General features: G+C 46.5%; 1 protein-coding gene across 1 annotated transcript in view; it reads left to right on the top strand.

The window, feature by feature from the left end:
* Positions 1 to 16,775, top strand: part of dzip1l (DAZ interacting zinc finger protein 1-like) — a 413,098-nt gene that overhangs the window by 18,129 nt on the left and 378,194 nt on the right. The window lies entirely within an intron of this gene.

Genomic DNA, 16,775 nt, shown 5'->3' with positions numbered 1-16,775 from the left:
CTCTCTCCTTCCCTCTCTCTCTCTCTCTCCTTCCCTCTCTGTCTCTCTCTCCTTCCCTCCCTCTCTCTGTCTCTCTCTCTCGTTCCCTCTCTCTCCTTCCCCTTTCACTCTCTCTCCTTCCCCCTCTCTTTCCCTCTCTCTTTCCCTCTCTCTCTCGCTCTCCTTCCCACACAGACAGACAGACAAACTCATTTATATATATCCTTCCCCCCAGTCTCTCTCTTCCCCCCAGTCTCTCTCTCTCTCTTCCCCCAGTCTCTTCCCCCAGTCTCTCTCCCCCCAGTCTCTCTCTCTCTCTCTTCCCCCAGTCCCTCTCTCCCCCCCAGTCTCTCTCTCCCCATCTCTCTCTTCTCCCCCCAGTCTCCCTCTCTCTCTCCCCCTCTCTCTCTCCTTCCCCCTTTCTCTCTCTCCTTCCCCCTCTCTCTTTCCCTCTCTCTCTCCTTCCCTCTCTCTCTCTCTCCTCTTCCCCCTCTCTCTCTCTCTCTCTTTCCCTCTCTCTCTCTCCTTCCCACACAGACAGACAGACAAACTCATTTATATATATAATAAAACTTATTTCTACTTTTCATAACAACATGCCCTCAAAAAACCCTCGGCACCGCCGGGCACTCCAGCTAGTATAATAATAAAGCACATGGGCAGTACAGTTCTTACTGGAAGCCATGTTGTGCAGTTGTATATATATGCTGTGTCCCAAGATATCATAGTGTGCTTTTTACAATTGCAGGACTATTTCCTCATTTTTATATCTAAACCCCTTGTGATGAAGTTCAGTTCCCATTATCTTTTTTGAACATGTTTAGCAGCAGTGAGCTATCCTGTAATTACTTACGTATCTGGAGCCCTAAAAAATGTATTTGTGGCAGAGCCACCAAAGGACTCAGATCGTTTGTATATAATTCCTTTAACACCATGTTAGCTACAGTCTGAGTCTGTATCTTTATTTATGCTGTTTAACTGTACAGAGCGTGGTTACTTTAACAGCGCGGCTAAAACGTGATGACGTCACGCCGTTCATCACGTGATTCCCCACTGGCGGGAAAATGTGATGATGTCATGACGTCAGCCACGGGACTGCAGGGGCAGTCCTCGTGGAGCCTCCAGAGAGAGCAGACCTACATTCGATGTTATCCTGCAGTTTCTTGCTAAAACCTGTTTGTTTCATTAAAGTTCGTTTTGTTTGATCGCCTGAGTAGAACTCAGTCTTTTAGTTAGGAACCCACGTTCCTACATGTTCATCAATGTTTCCCTATTTACATTAAACTCCCATCTGCATTTTTTAAGCCTAAAATACATTATTACATAGGATTACATATCTCACGCTTTATGTTAAATTGCACCTGCTACCAAAATGCTTCCTCATTTAATCTATACAACTCTGTTTGCAATTTTCTACTTTCTCAGCAATACCTTCTAGTTTAATATTATCTGCAAAGTTGGACATATCTCCTTTCATTGGCTGTAAAGCACTTTGAGATGTCTGGTGGTCATGAAAGGCGCTATATAAATGCAAGTCTTTCTTTATTTCCCCGATCCTTTATATATAGAAAGAAAAACTGGAGCCTCAGCATCAATCCCAGTGATCACGGCTCACCAATTTGAGAATGTCTCTTTTATCCCAACTGTCTGCCTCCATTGTCCAACCAGTTTCCTATCCATTCTGTGAGGCGTTTGCAGTTCTACGCATCTCAATGTTCACTAGCAACCTCTTGTGTGGAACCTTATCAGAGACCTTCTGAAAATCCATGTATACAACATCAATCGATCCTTCTCTATCCACCACCTCAGTGACTCTGTCAAAGGAATCTATTAGGTTTGTGAGAAAAGACCTACTTTACAAAGCTGTGCTGGCTCTCTCGAATCAGCTTCTACATTTCCCAGTGTTCACTTGCTTTGTCCCTGATAATGGATAGTAGCAATTTTTTCCATGATTGACATTAAACTCACTGGCCTGTAGTTTCTTGGCTAGTCCCTTTCTCCTTTAGTAAATATTGCTGCAACTTTTGCTACCTTTCAGTCTTTCTGTACTATCTCTAAATCTAGTGAGCTTTAGAACGTTAACATTAGCGTCTCGCAAACTTCCTTGCTTATCTTTTTCAGTAGCTCAGGTGGAAACCGTATGGGTTTGGAGATTTATCTGGATTCAATCCCATTATTTTATCTATTACAATATATTTGTTTATATCAATCCCTGTAAGTTTCTCCCCATCAGCAATCTCTAGTCTTCTCCATACCTCTGGTATCATAACATTCTATGGAACAAGAGCAAAATATTCATTGAGCATGTTCTTGTCCTCAACTATATACTGTTGTTATTCCCCTGCAAGTGCAGGAGATGCAACACCTGTCTTTTTATCTCCTCCATTCCCACTGTCCAGGGCCCCAAACACTCCTTCCAGGTGAAACAGCGATTTACCTGTACTTCTTTCAATTTAGTGTACGGTATTTGCTGTTCACGATGCAGTCTCCTCTACATTGTGGAGACCAGTCACAGATTGGGTGATGGCTTTGAAGAACACCTCTGTTCAGTCCGCAAGTGTGAACCCGAGCTTCCGGTAGCCTGTCATTTTAATTCTCCGCCCCACACCTTTCTGTAAGCTCAAGGAACAGCACCTCATCTTTCGATTCGGCACTTTACAGCCTTCCGGACTCAACATCGAGTTCAACAATTTCAGATCATAACCACTGCTCCCATTTTTTCCAGACAGCAGCTTTGGTAATGATTCTGCTATTGCTATTTGCACCTCCTCTAGATCCATCTTTTGTTTCTTTACTTGTCCCATTACCATCTCCTTTTGCCTCGCACCATCATCTCTTTTGTCATTTAATCTCTCCTGCCTTCCATCCTATCACAGACCTTCCCTTTTGTTTTTTTCCTTCCCTCCCCCCTTTTCCCACTCCTGCACTTGCTTAAAACCTGTTACATCTCTAACTTTTTCCTGTTCTAACAAAGGGTCATCGACCTGAAATGTTAACTCTGTTTCTCTCTCCACAGATGCCACCTGACCTGCTGAGTATATCTGGCATTTTCTGTTTTTATTTCGGATTTCCAGCATTCACAGCATTTTGCTTTTATATACTGTTGTTAATGGGTCCGACTCCTCCCTTACCATCCTCTTTTTCTTGATGTAATTTTAAAAACCCTTCTGCAAACTAAAATCAATGATACATAGTGTAGGAATCAATGGATTCCTATCTAAATCACTGAGGTCGAGGCAGTTCAGTAAATTAACCGAATTTAATTAAACTGGTGAACAAAACAAAAACATGCAGGAGCAACAGCAAACAGGTCTACACAGTAACTAGTTCCACGAGGTCTGAACTCAGAAACTCCCACCTCTGACATCATGACGTCATGACGTCATCACGTTTCCCGCCACTCGGGGCACCACGTGACCAACGTGATGACGTCATCGCGTTGTTTCAGGGTTTTTACAGAAAGCTTGTTTACACTCAGCAAACAGACATAGGTGCTGTAACATTGCTTTAAAGACAGTTATTCATTTGTACAGGAGTGCATTGGTGGTTTTACCACATGCGCCCCCCCAGAAGTGTCTTTAATCATCAAAGTCAATCGCCGAGGAGGTCGGACAATCCTGTCGGAGCGACTCTGATATTCCCGGAGAGGAATGGATGGTGCAGGAGAGGAGCTGGGCCGCGGGGCCGATAGGCCAGGCGTAGTGGCTGCGGGCGGTCGTCCACGACGCGGCGGTTGCACTGTTTTGACTGGCTGGCTGAGGTCCAGGTGTGCAGCCTTGAGGCGGTCCACGGAAATGTAGTCGGGCGTCCCGCCGACGTCTACCAGAAAACTCTTGGCGCCCGCCTTCAGTACCCGGAAGGGGCCCGTGTATGGAGGCATGAGGGGACCACGGTGGGCATCGTGCCGTACAAAAACGAATTTGGCCCTCATGAGCGTTGGCGGAACGTGTGACACAGGCAGTCCATGCTGTGAAGTCGGAATGGGCCGGGAAGCGTGCGCCGCGGCGCGGTGAGCCTTCAGCTGTTCAGTGGCAGACCACGGACGCGTCGACGATGGGAGGAACTCACCGGGGACCCTGAGCGGCTGGCTGTAGACCAATTTGGCGGCCGACGCCTGCAGGTCCTCTTTAGGCGCCGTGCGCAACCCAAGTATTACCCATGGCAACTTATCCATCCACGCGGTCCCTTGGAGGGTGGCCCGCAGCGATGCCTTCAGAGAACGATGGAAGCGTTCGCATAACCCATTGGCCTGTGGGTGGTAAGCCATGGTGCGATGGAGCTTGGCGCCCAATTCTGAAGCCATGGCATTCCACAGAGCAGAGGAGAACTGCGGCCCGCGGTCTGATGAAATGTCTGACGGCACGCCGAAAGGGGCAACCCAGGATGAAAGAAAAGCCCGTGCGACGTCCGCGGAGGTGGTGGACGTCAATGGAATGGCCTCCGGCCATCTGGTGGTACGGTCGACGATTGTCAGCAGATGTGTGAACCCTTGTGATGGTGGTAGTGGGCCCACGAGGTCAATATGAACATGATCGAATCGCCGCTCCGGTACCTCGAAAATGGCGACAGGAGCTTTAACGTGGCGCTGCACCTTCGCTCTCTGGCACACGACACAGGTGTTGGCCCAGTCGCGCACATCTTTTCGCATTCCCCTCCAGACAAACTTGGATGCTAACAGCTTCTGTGACGCCCGCACACCCGGGTGGGCGAGGTTGTGCATGATATCGAAGATTTTCCTGCGCCAGGATGACGGAACGATCGGGCGTGGGTCTCCCAGGGAGACATCGCAGAGCAAGGATGTGCCGTCTGAGTGGAAAAGTACGTCCACTGGCCGCAGGCCGGACGAATCGGAACAGAAAGCGTGCGTCTCCGGGTCAGCCGCTTGGTCGACCGCCATTAGTGAATAGTCGAGACCCAGTTGGACGGCCTGGACGGCCGCACACGAAAGGCAGTCGGCAACCATGTTGTCCTTGCCGGCCACATGACGGATGTCGGTGGTAAACTCGGAGATGAACGTGAGTTGCCGTTGCTGTCGGGCCGACCACGGCTCAGTTGTCTTGGCCATGGCAAATGTCAGGGGCTTGTGATCCACGAAAGCGACGAATTGGCGTCCTTCTAATAAAAAACGAAAGTGGCGGATGGCCAGGAACAACGCCAACAGCTCTCAGTCAAATTTGCTATAGCTACGTTCGTTACTACGTAACTGGCGGTTAAAAAACGCCAGCGGTTGCCATGCCCCGTCGACCCATTGCTCTTGCACGGCGCCGACGGCGTAGTCCGACGCATCTGTCGTGAGTGCGATGGTGGTGCCAGGCAGCGGGTGCGCTAACATCGTCGCATTGGCAAGGGCCTCCTTCGTGTCCTCAAATGCGCGGTCCATGACCGACGACCAGATCACCGGCTCTTTCCCCGGTTTCCCTCGGAGTGCCTCGTAGAGCAGCCGCATGAGCTGGGCGGCCCGGGGGACAAAGCGATGGTAAAAGTTTACCATGCCGAGGAATTCTTGGAGTGCCTTGACGGATTGCGGCCATGGGAATGCCGCGACGGCTGCCACTTTTGCCCTGAGTGGCAGTGCCCCTTCCGCGGTGATGCAGTGGCCCAGAAAATCGATCTGCCTCAGACCAAATTGGCACTTGTTTGGGTTAACTATAAGGCCGTGCTCCTGGAGACGACGGAAAAGGACACGCAGGTGACGTAGGTGTTCTTCCTTTGACGCGCTGGCGACGAGGATGTCATCGAGGTATGCGAAAAGGAATTTGAGGTCCCGGAGCACCGAATCCATGAGGCATTTTTAAGCCCGAAAGGCATCCGTAAAAATTCAAAGAGGCCAAATGGGGTAATGACCGCCATTTTCTGGACCTCCTGAGGGTGGACGGGCACCTGGTGGTATCCGCGGACGAGGTCGATCTTGGAGAACCATGACGTGCCGGCCAAATGGGCGGAAAAATCTTGAATATACGGTATCGGGTACCGGTCTGGAGTTGTGACCTCGTTGAGGCGCTGATAATCACCACAGGGCCGCCACCCGCCGCTGGGCTTTGGCACGATGTGTAGCGGGGACGACCAGGGACTGTCAGATCGGCGAACGATGCCCAACCGCTCCATAGTGGCGAATTCCGCCTTCGCGGCCTCGAGTTTACTGGCCTCTAATCGCCGAGCCCGGGCGTAAACCGGGGGGCCGGTTGTCGCGATGTGGTGTTCAACACCATGTTTGGCGGTCGTCGCAGAGAAAGTGGGTCGAGCGAGCTCCGGAAATTCCTTGAGCAGGCGGGCGAACTCGTCGGGCGGCGACTCGGTGCGGGCAACCGCGTGGGTCACGCCGAGGCCCCGAAAACTGGGTATGTGGGCTCATGAGGCGGCATGGATCAGGCGGCGATTACGTACGTCGACCAGTAGGTCATGCGTGCAGAAAAAATCGGCACCGAGGATTGCCAATGGTATCTGTAGTGTATGTACCTTGAAGAAGGAACTATATTCTGCAGCCCCTGTATACTGCAGTACCAGTAGTGACCACCCCTGTATATAAGCCTGTGTAGTAACTTTGTCCAGTAGTTCCAGTTTTGTCTCCATTCAGTAAACACCTGTTATAACCAACTTCTGCAGTCCGTGTCTCAATTACACACGGACATTACATTGGCGACGCACAGATCTGAACTTACCTACAGTTCTGCACCACCTCACGGGGATCCATCCCTGAAGCGAAGTTATTGGAGGTCAAAGCCAGAAGGAAGAAATCCAAAAAGAAAGGAAAAAGAAAAAAAACAGACAGAGGAAATGGGCGTCGACTGTGGGCAACCGCCCTCTGATTCATCGAATTCGAAGATTTGCAGGAGAGGCTGTCGAGAGCTGGGCTTGGTTATCCAGTCTATGGTGTTCCAGCTAATCGGGCTGGTGGCAGGTAGTAAACTGATCCTTCCTGGGCTGCGGCGGGCTAGAGCTCGATCGGGTGGCTTTTCAACGGGGCCGAGCAGCGTTGTCGGGAAGAGGAGAGAGAGGGTGGAGCACACAGGGCGCGGCCGGTGCTACGAAGCCGGGCAGCGTACAGACCCGAGAAGAGGGAGGAAAGTGTCCCATAGGGTCTGCTCTGACGATGGGAACAGTAATTAAAAGAAAAGAAAAAGAAATTAGAAGCGCAGAAAGCCGCGAGGAGCTACAGTTTGCCACGGGACCGCGGAGAGCGGCGTTAGCAGCGTGGGAGGGGGTCGGAGGGGGGGTTTGGGGGTCTGAGGGGGGGGAAGTGTGCGAAGACCATAGGGCGTCGCCATCAATGCATAAAAACGCCAGCAACAGCGCTGGCAGCTGCGGAAAAGACGGAAAGCGCGGGAGGCGCCATCTTAATCCAGCGGGGAAGAAGGCAAAGCGTGGGAGGTGCCATTTTGTTCAATCGGGGAAGAAGGCAAAGCGCGGGAGGCGCCATCTTAGATCTCCAAGATGCCGAAGACTGGCAATATCACTGCCTTCGATAATGCAATAGAAGACTGGACCACGTATGTGGAAAGAGTTGAAGTATATTGCAAGGCAAATGAAGTAGCCGATGAGAAAAAGGCATCGGTACTACTAAACTTAATGGGCGCAAGAATGTACGGCCTATTGCGGAACCTGATCACTCCAGTCAAACTGATGGAGAAGAGTTTTAACGAAATTGTTGATATCCTACAGGAACACCTAAATCCTACACCGCTGCTGATAGCAGAAAGACTTAAATTCCACAGGAGAAATCAGCATAAAGATGACAACAATGCTGATTACCTTACGGAACTACGCAAGCTATCAAAGCACTGCCAGTTCAGAGCAGGACTGGCAGATACCCTACGGGACAAATTTGTCTGTGGACTCCTGAGTGAAGGAACCCAGAAGAGGTTACTCTCAGAGAAAGAGCTGACGCTAGATAAGGCTTTCAGCGTGGCAGTATCGTACGAAGCAGCAGCAAGGGGAGCTGCGGAAATACAGCAAAAGCCACAGGAACACGGCACCCATGAAATGACACGGGGATTTGAAAAATGTTATCGCTGCAGCAGAACAACCCATGACCAGAAGGACTGCTGGTCCAAGGACAAAACATGCAGGCAATGCGGAAAGATGGGACACATTGCATGAGTTTGCAGGTCCGGGAAGAAGACTAACGACAACAAAAAGACTACTAAGGAAAAGTACAGGAAAGTACAAAAGATGACGGACAGTAGTTCCGAAGACCAGAAGAGCGATAGTGAATCCGGGAACAAGAGACTAAGCTGTCTCAAACTACACAACGTAATCACAAAAGAGGATCACCGAACCATTTGGGTCACCCTCACGATAGCAGGGTCCCAATTCAAAATGGAATTGGATACAGGATCAGCCCTGACCATCATGAATCGATGAGACTACGAGCGGCTATTCTCACACATACCCTTGAAAGACACATCCATTGTCTTGAAGACATATACGGGGCAGAAAGTATACCCCAGAGGGAAAATAAGGGTGCCTGTCGAATACAACGGCAAGGAAATACAGAAATTGTATCTGTACATACTGCAAGATGGTGGACCACCGTTATTCGGGCGTGAATGGATCAGAAAGATAAGTTTAGACTGGCACTCCATTCAGGCACTGACTGTGGCTGGTAAAAAGGATGACGACGTCACACCTGGACGATTGTCAAAAATCTTGGCTAATGCTTGTGGTGATTATTCTTTATGTTAGTAAGAAGTATTGTGATTGGTTGTTTGTTTCCTGCCTTGGGATATATGCTGTAATCTCATTGGTAGTTGATGTCATGTGATTTGTGGTGGCCATCTTAAATTCAGTTCTTTCCAGCCTTTAGTTGGGGACTGGGTGTTGAAGATGTGCTACAGGATTTTTAAGTTAATAAAGCCAAGATTAGAAAGGCAAATCTATTCTTTATTTCAATTTATTAACTTTATGTCAGAATGGAGCGATATCTTCAACCAGAACGATTCAATGCTGACCCTAATTCTGCAGGAGTGGATGATAAATGGAAACACTGGTATTGTACATTTAAAAACTTTTTGGGCGTGTTGGATCAAGAGTCTCTAAATAAGCTGAATATGCTGATCAACTACATTGCTCCGGATGTGTATAAGTATATTTTGGACTGTAAAACTTACGAAGTGGCTATTTCTACATTGGAAAAGATTTTTGTTAAACCAAAGAATGAGGTATTTGCACGTCACCTTCTATCTGCCCGTAGGCAGCAGGTGGGAGAATCTTTGGATACTTATTTACAAGCACTTCGGTGCCTTAGTGTTAACTGTAATTATAAGGCCGTGACGGCTGAAGAATATAAGGAAGAATCGGTACAGGATGCTTTTATTAATGGATTACTGTCTAGATCAATTCGTCAGCAGTTGTTAGAAAATAAGACTTTGGATCTTAAGAGTGCTTTTGAGCAAGCTTCTACATTGGATGTGGCTCAGAGAAGTTCGGATTCTTATGCTCTTTTTAATCGGCCTGTGACTGTGGTTTCGGCAGTTCTGGATGAAAAGGAATTATGTGGACTTAATAGGAGTGGTTTACTAGATTCTGAAACAGTTTCTACTTCAGCGGCTGTTGCCTCTAGGATTCAGAAGTGTTATTTTTGTGGGAACGTCCGGCACCCTCGTCTGAAGTGTCCTGCTCGGGAGGCTGTGTGTAGTAAATGCGGCAAGAGAGGTCATTATGCACATGTGTGTAAATCATCAGGTTCAATTACCTCCTCTGTGACTATTCAGCCTTTAGATAGGGCGTTTATTGCATCAATTTCTGCTGCATTTGCTCATGGCCTAAACAAAGCTATAGTTACGGCCCAAGTTAATGGGTTGGAAGTGAAGGCCCTTATAGATACGGGCAGTACCGAGAGTTTTATAAGTCTTCAGTTTGCAAAGGAGAAGCATTTGAAAATTTCGCCTGTTTCCTATCAGGTGTGTATGGCTCAGACGACTCTCACTTCACAAGTAGCTGGTTGTTGCCTTGTGAAATTGATTCTTCTAGGTAATACGTATACTGATATACGCCTATCTGTTTTGCCTAATCTCTGTGCGGATATTTTGATTGGTCATGATGTGCTTCAGTTACACGAGTCTCTCAGTCTTTCATTTGGAGGGACTAAGCCACCTTTATCTATTTGTGGATTAACCTCTTTATCCATTTCTCCATTATCACTTTTTTCAAATTTGATGCCGGATTGTAAGCCAATTGCTACCAAGTCAAGAAGGTATAGCAGTCAGGATAGAGAATTTATTAATTCTGAAGTTCAACGTCTCTTATTGGAAGGAATCATTGAACCTAGTTGTTTGCCTTGGCGGGCACAGGTAGTTGTCACGACCAACGAGAGACATAAGAAACGAATGGTGATAGACTATTCCCAAACCATTAATAGGTATACTCAATTAGATGCGTACGCTTTGCCTAAGATTGATGAGCTTATCAATAAAGTATCTCAGTATAAGGTTTTTAGCACTATTGACCTAAAGAGTGCTTATCATCAGATTCCTATTGTTAAGAAGGATCAACCATATACGGCCTTTGAGGCTGGTGGAAAGCTGTATCAATTTTGCCGAAGACCATTTGGTGTTACTAATGGTGTTGCTTGTTTTCAACGGGCAATGGATGCTTTTATAAGTGATAACTCTCTCTCTGACACCTTTTCATACTTAGATGACATCACGGTGTGTGGCAAATCAAGGGTGGAGCATGATTCTAATTTAGAAAGATTCCTTCAAGCTGCAGAAAAAGTTGGTTTAACTTTCAATAAAGAGAAGTGTACCTTTTCGACCACTGAGGTAAATCTACTGGGGTACATTATCTCGGGAAATAAGATTAAACCAGACCCAGAACGTCTGCGACCATTGATTGATTTACCTTGTCCTACTAATTCTAAGGCTTTGCAACGAGTTGTTGGACTGTTTTCTTACTATTCTAATTGGATTGCAAATTTTTCACAGAAGATCCGGCCTCTTATTCGGGTTACAACATATCCTCTATCATGGGAGGCCAGGACGTGTTTTGATAATTTTAAAAAGGATATCCTTGGAGCAGTTGTGCATTTCTATTGATGAGCAGGTTCCTTTTGTGATTGAGACGGACGCTTCTGATTTTGCAATTGGGGCTACTCTGAACCAAAATGGAAGACCTGTGGCCTTTTTCTCACGTACCTTGAACAATAGTGAAAAAAGGCATTCTTCAATAGAGAAAGAGGCGTATGCAATAGTAGAAGCACTGCATAAATGGAGACATTATTTATCGGGGCGACATTTTACGTTGGTAACTGATCAAAAGTCTGTGTCCTTTATGTTTGATGTCAAACATTTTGGAAAGATTAAGAATGATAAAATAATGAGGTGGAGGATTGAGTTGGCATGTTACCATTTTGATATAGTTTATCGTCCGGGGAAGGATAATGTTGCTGCTGATGCGCTGTTGAGGGCTTATTGTTCTGTGATTCACGGAGATATGCTTATTAATCTTCACAATGCCTTATGCCATCCTGGGGTTATGAGGATGATACACTTCGTACGCAGTAAGAATTTGCCCTTTTCAGTTGAAGACGTCAAGCGGATGACTTCATCATGTTCTATCTGTGCTCGGTGTAAACCGAATTTCTTTAAGCCTCAACGAGCTCATCTTATAAAGGCTACTTCTCCTTTTGAACGTTTGAGCGTCGATTTTAAGGGGCCTCTTCCTTCAACTACTCAAAACCGATATATATTTACTGTTGTGGATGAGTTTTCAAGGTTCCCTTTTGCTTTTCCTTGCGCAGATGTATCAGCTGCTACAGTTATCAAATGTCTGACTCAACTTTTTGTCATCTTTGGGATGCCTGCGTATATCCATTCGGATCAGGGAAGTTCTTTTATGTCTTCCCAGTTGAAGGAATACCTTCAGAGTCGGGGAATTTCTACTAGCAGAACTACCCCGTATAATCCCCAGGGTAATGGACAGTGCAAACAATACAATGGGGTGATCTGGAAGGCAGTTATGTTGGCTTTGACATCCCGGAACCTTAAGAATACACAGTGGGAAATGGTACTGCCTGATGCCCTGCATTCCATTAGATCATTGCTTTCAGCGGCTACTAATGTGACCCCCCATGAAAGGCTCTTTAACTATCCGCGGAGATCTACTACGGGATATTCGGTACCTTCATGGCTTACTATGCAGGGACCTGTGCTGCTTCGACGCCATGTTAGATTGTCAAAATATGATCCTTTAGTGGAGGAGGTGGAGCTGTTGGAGGCAAATTCCTAATATGCTCATATTCGATTCCAAGATGGGAAAGAAAGTACCGTTTCAATTAAAGACTTGGCTCCTTGTGGTGGCCAGCCCTCTTCTGAGGATATTAACAATAGTCATGATTCAGATAATGTGGATGCTGTTACAGATACTACGAATATTTCCAATCTGACTGCAGATAATTATACTTCTATTAGTCAGCCCTCGATGGATGTTCATGACCATCCCAGTTTACCTCCTGATGGGATTTCTAATCCGGAAACTGTTGAAAATCGGGATATGGATAGCCTTCCTGCAGAAGATACTTCTGTGTCTCCTGGTGTGGGAGGGCAAGGAATTTCACCAAGGTTAAGAAGGTCGACACAAACAAGATATCCAGTCGACCGATTGAAAATGGACTTTTAAATTGATAGTAATGTTTTAAAAATTGTTGAAATATTATATTATATTGTTTTAGTTGAGAGATACTTAATACTTATGTGCAATGTTACTGTTTGTTGTTGCTCACTTAGTATTGTGTCATGTTGAATAGTTTTATTTTGTCTGTGCATAGTTTTAGTTGTAAATAATTAATCATAAATTGTAAAGGTTATTTAGGTTGGAGTATATTTTAAAAGGAGGGGTGAATGTGGTGATTATTCTTTATGTTAGTAAGAAGTATTGTGATTGGTTGTTTGTTTCCTGCCTTGGGATATATGCTGTAATCTCATTGGTAGTTGATGTCATGTGATTTGTGGTGGCCATCTTAAATTCAGTTCTTTCCAGCCTTTAGTTGGGACTGGGTGTTGAAGATGTGCTACAGGATTTTTAAGTTAATAAAGCCTAGATTAGAAAGGCAAATCTATTCTTTATTTCAATGCTAAAGAGGTATTTCAACAAGAACTGGGAACTCTTAAAGGCGTAACCACCTCGATAAAAATAGAAGAGAATGCAATTCCCAAGTTTTTCAAAGCAAGACCGGTACCGTATGCAATTCGCCCAGCCGTCGAGGCAGAGCTGGAGAATCTGGAGAATGCGTGTTAACTAAAGTAGACTGGAGCGAGTGGGCGACACCCATCGTTCCTGTCATGAAGAAAACGTTAAACAATAAGTCTGAGGAGCCAAGGAAGGTTCGCATCTGTGGGGACTTGAAGGTGACTGTGAACCCAGTCCTTCACACAGTACAGTATCCTCTTCCGAGGATAGAAGATATTTTCGCCTCACTATCTGGAGGGAAACGTTTTACAAAAATTGACCTAGCGCAAGCATATTTGCAGATGGAGGTTGAAGAATCCTCTAGGAAATATCTCACGATAAACACTCACAAAGGTCTTTACCAGTATAATCGACTGGTATTCGGAGTTGCATCAGCTCCGGCTATATGGCAAAGAGCAATGGAACAAGTCCTGCAAGGGATTCCGGGGACTCAGTGTTACTTGGACGACATCCTAGTGACAGGTGAAAATGACAGTGAACACCTTGCCAACCTAGAGCAGGTGCTCACTAGACTAAGAGAACATGGGTTACGAGCCAATTGCCCCAAGTGCGAGTTTTTTAAGAAACAAATATCGTATTGTGGCCACATGATTGATGAAGAGGGGTTACATAAGTCCCCTGACAAAATTGAAGCGGTAGTTAAGGCTCCAGCGCCTGAAAATGTGTTGTAACTGAGGTCATTCCTCGGATTGGTGAATTACTACCATAAGTTTTTGCCAAATTTGTCCACAATTCTGCACCCACTGAACGCCCTGCTACAAACTGGAGTAGCATGGAAATGGAGCGATGAATGTAAGCGGGCCTTTCAGAAGTGTAAAGGCCTGATCACTTCAAGAGAATTATTGGCTCACTACAACCCATCACTACCGATAAGACTGGCGTGTGATGCGTCTCCCTACGGCGTTGGAGCGGTACTGTCACACAAATCCCTTGATGGTTCAGAGAGGCCGATAGCTTTTGCGTCACGCTCGTTAACTGCAGCCGAGTGTAACTACGCCCAGATTGACAGAGAGGCCCTCAGCCTGGTGTGGGGGGTGAAGAAGTTCAATCACTACCTGCACGGACAGAAATTTACTGTACTAACTGATCATCAACCTCTTGTCTCCATTTTCAACCCTAAGAAGGGCGTCCCGATAATGACAGCACAATGGCTACAGAGGTTGTCCCTTTTCCTAGGGGCACACCAATATGACATCGAGTACAAAGGAACTAAACAGCATGGGAATGCTAATGGATTGTCGCGCCTACCATTGCCGACAGTGGAAGAAGCACCTGCAGTGGATCCTGTGGAGATATTCCACTCGACCATAGTTGAATGTCTACCTGTGACGAATGCAAACATAGAAAAGGAAACACGAAATGACCCGACACTCTCCAGGGTCTATGATTTAACGGTGAAGGGATGGCCAGCACATGGCGAACCACTGTTGCCAGCATTCTCGCTGAGAAGAGAACAGCTGTCAGTGTGCTGAGGAACCTTGATGTGTGGATCCAGAGTAGTAATTCCACCCAAATTGAAGGATAGAGTGCTCAATGAGCTTCATGAGGGTCATCTGGGAGGGGTAAAAATGAAGAACTTAGCCAGAGCATTTGTGTGGTGGCCGGGAATCGATAGAGAAATCGAAGAGATGACCAAGAGCTGTACAGGATGCCAGAAGGTCCAAAACGCCCCACCACAAGCCCCTCTACATCCATGGGAGTGGCCCTCATCTCCATGGCAAAGGGTACACGTTGATTTTGCTGGTCCATTTATGGACTCGATGTTTTTAATTGCGGTGGATGCACATTCAAAGTGGCCAGAGGTAATAAAAATGTCCTCAACCGCCACAGAAAAAACTATCACAGTCTTACGAACCATATTCACCAGAAATGGGCTGCCTGAACAGATTTGCTCCGACAATGGACCACAGTTTGTGTCTGAAGAGTTCCGGAGGTTCTTAAAGAACAATGGTGTTAAGCATTACACATCCGCCCCATATCATCCAGCCACTAATGGATTGGCCGAGAGGTTTGTTCAAACATTCAAGAAGGCTATCAAGGCAATGTGTAATGAAGGCATACCCCTACAACACAAGGTGGATAACTTCTTGTTTGCCTACCGGAATGCGACACATGCGGTTACCAACCAAACTCCAGCCATGATGTTCTTCAGTCGAAGACTAAGATGCCGCTTGGATTTGGTTAAGCCAAACATCAGAAGAGATGTTGAGAACAGGCAGTTTCAGAATATGAATGAAAGGCCAACCAGGAGTTTCAAGATAGGTCAACCAGTTTTGGCCCGGGACTACTGCACAGAGAAATGGCAGCCAGGAACGATCTGCACATGGCAAGGACCTCTAATGTATACCGTGGACGTTGGAGAGAGCATTGTAAGACGCCATGCTGACCAGATTCTAGAGTCACTGGAAAACGTCAAATCTACACCACGATCCTATACACCTGGTGATGAAACCGAAGTACCAATTGCATCTACCTCAGAATCGGTGATATTGGAAGCAGACGAACCAAACAACGACGTTGATCCCGAATCAACTTTGCCAGAAGAACCTGATACCCCAAAGAGGCGTTATCCAGACAGAATCAGGAAGCCTCCTCAAAGACTGAACGCAAAATCGTCGAGCAGAAACTGATAGCCAAGTTCCGCACTCATGAGGACGGCCTCAACCGAGATCTTGGGTTCATGTCACGTTACATGTAACCCCACCTGATGCAGGGTCATCCAGACTCGAGTCGACATTGGCTTGTTCTCTCTACACAGATGCGGCCGGACCTGCTGTGATTTCCAGCCAAAAAAAATGTTTTTTGTCTTTTTTTGTTTTTCATACAGACCCCAGCATCTGCAATATTTGACCCCTTGTGACCCCACCTCATTGTTCTTTGATGTAATGTTTCCCTGACTGACCTGTTTGGACACCATTCACACCTTTGACTGCTGTGATTATCTCTCTGCCGAGGTGCGATAAATGGCAGTTGGAAAGGCTACCTGTAAACATCTGACATGATTCTCTGACTATATAAGCTGTGTCTTTATGCATTTCTCCACTTCACCTGAAGAAGGAGCAGCGCTCCGAAAGCTTGTGATTTCAAATAAAGCTGTTGGACTATAACCTGGTGTTGTGTGACTTCTTGAATTATAATTGATTAACTTCAGCTAATGTATATAGCAACTGTAATTGTAAATATGTTATTTAATTATCAATCGAATGTTATGTAACGTTTAGCTAAAAGGGGAGGAATTGTGGTGTATGTACCTTGAAGAAGGAACTATATTCTGCAGCCCCTGTATACTGCAGTATCAGTAGTGACCACCCCTGTATATAAGCCTGTGTAGTAACTTTGTATAGTAGTTCCAGTTTTGTCTCCATTCAGTAAACACCTGTTATAACCAACTTCTGCAGTCCGTGTCTCAATTACACATGGACATTACAGTATCGTGGCGGTGATAAACTCCCAGTGGAAGAGTTGGCCGCCGAGACACAATCGAATACGCCGCTTCCCATACGTACGGATGGCGCTGCCATTGGCAGCCTGTAGTGGAGGACCGCGCCACCCAGATCGGACGTCGAGAACCGAAGCGGGGAGGATGCTGCACTGAGCGCCCGTGTCGCATA

This window comes from Somniosus microcephalus, chromosome 6 (assembly GCF_052327205.1).
Source record: "Somniosus microcephalus isolate GS21.2 chromosome 6, FLI_Smic_1.0, whole genome shotgun sequence".
Lineage (NCBI taxonomy): Eukaryota > Metazoa > Chordata > Chondrichthyes > Squaliformes > Somniosidae > Somniosus > Somniosus microcephalus.
Note: the sequence above shows the minus strand (reverse complement) of the source record. Positions and strands in the feature narration are given on the sequence as shown.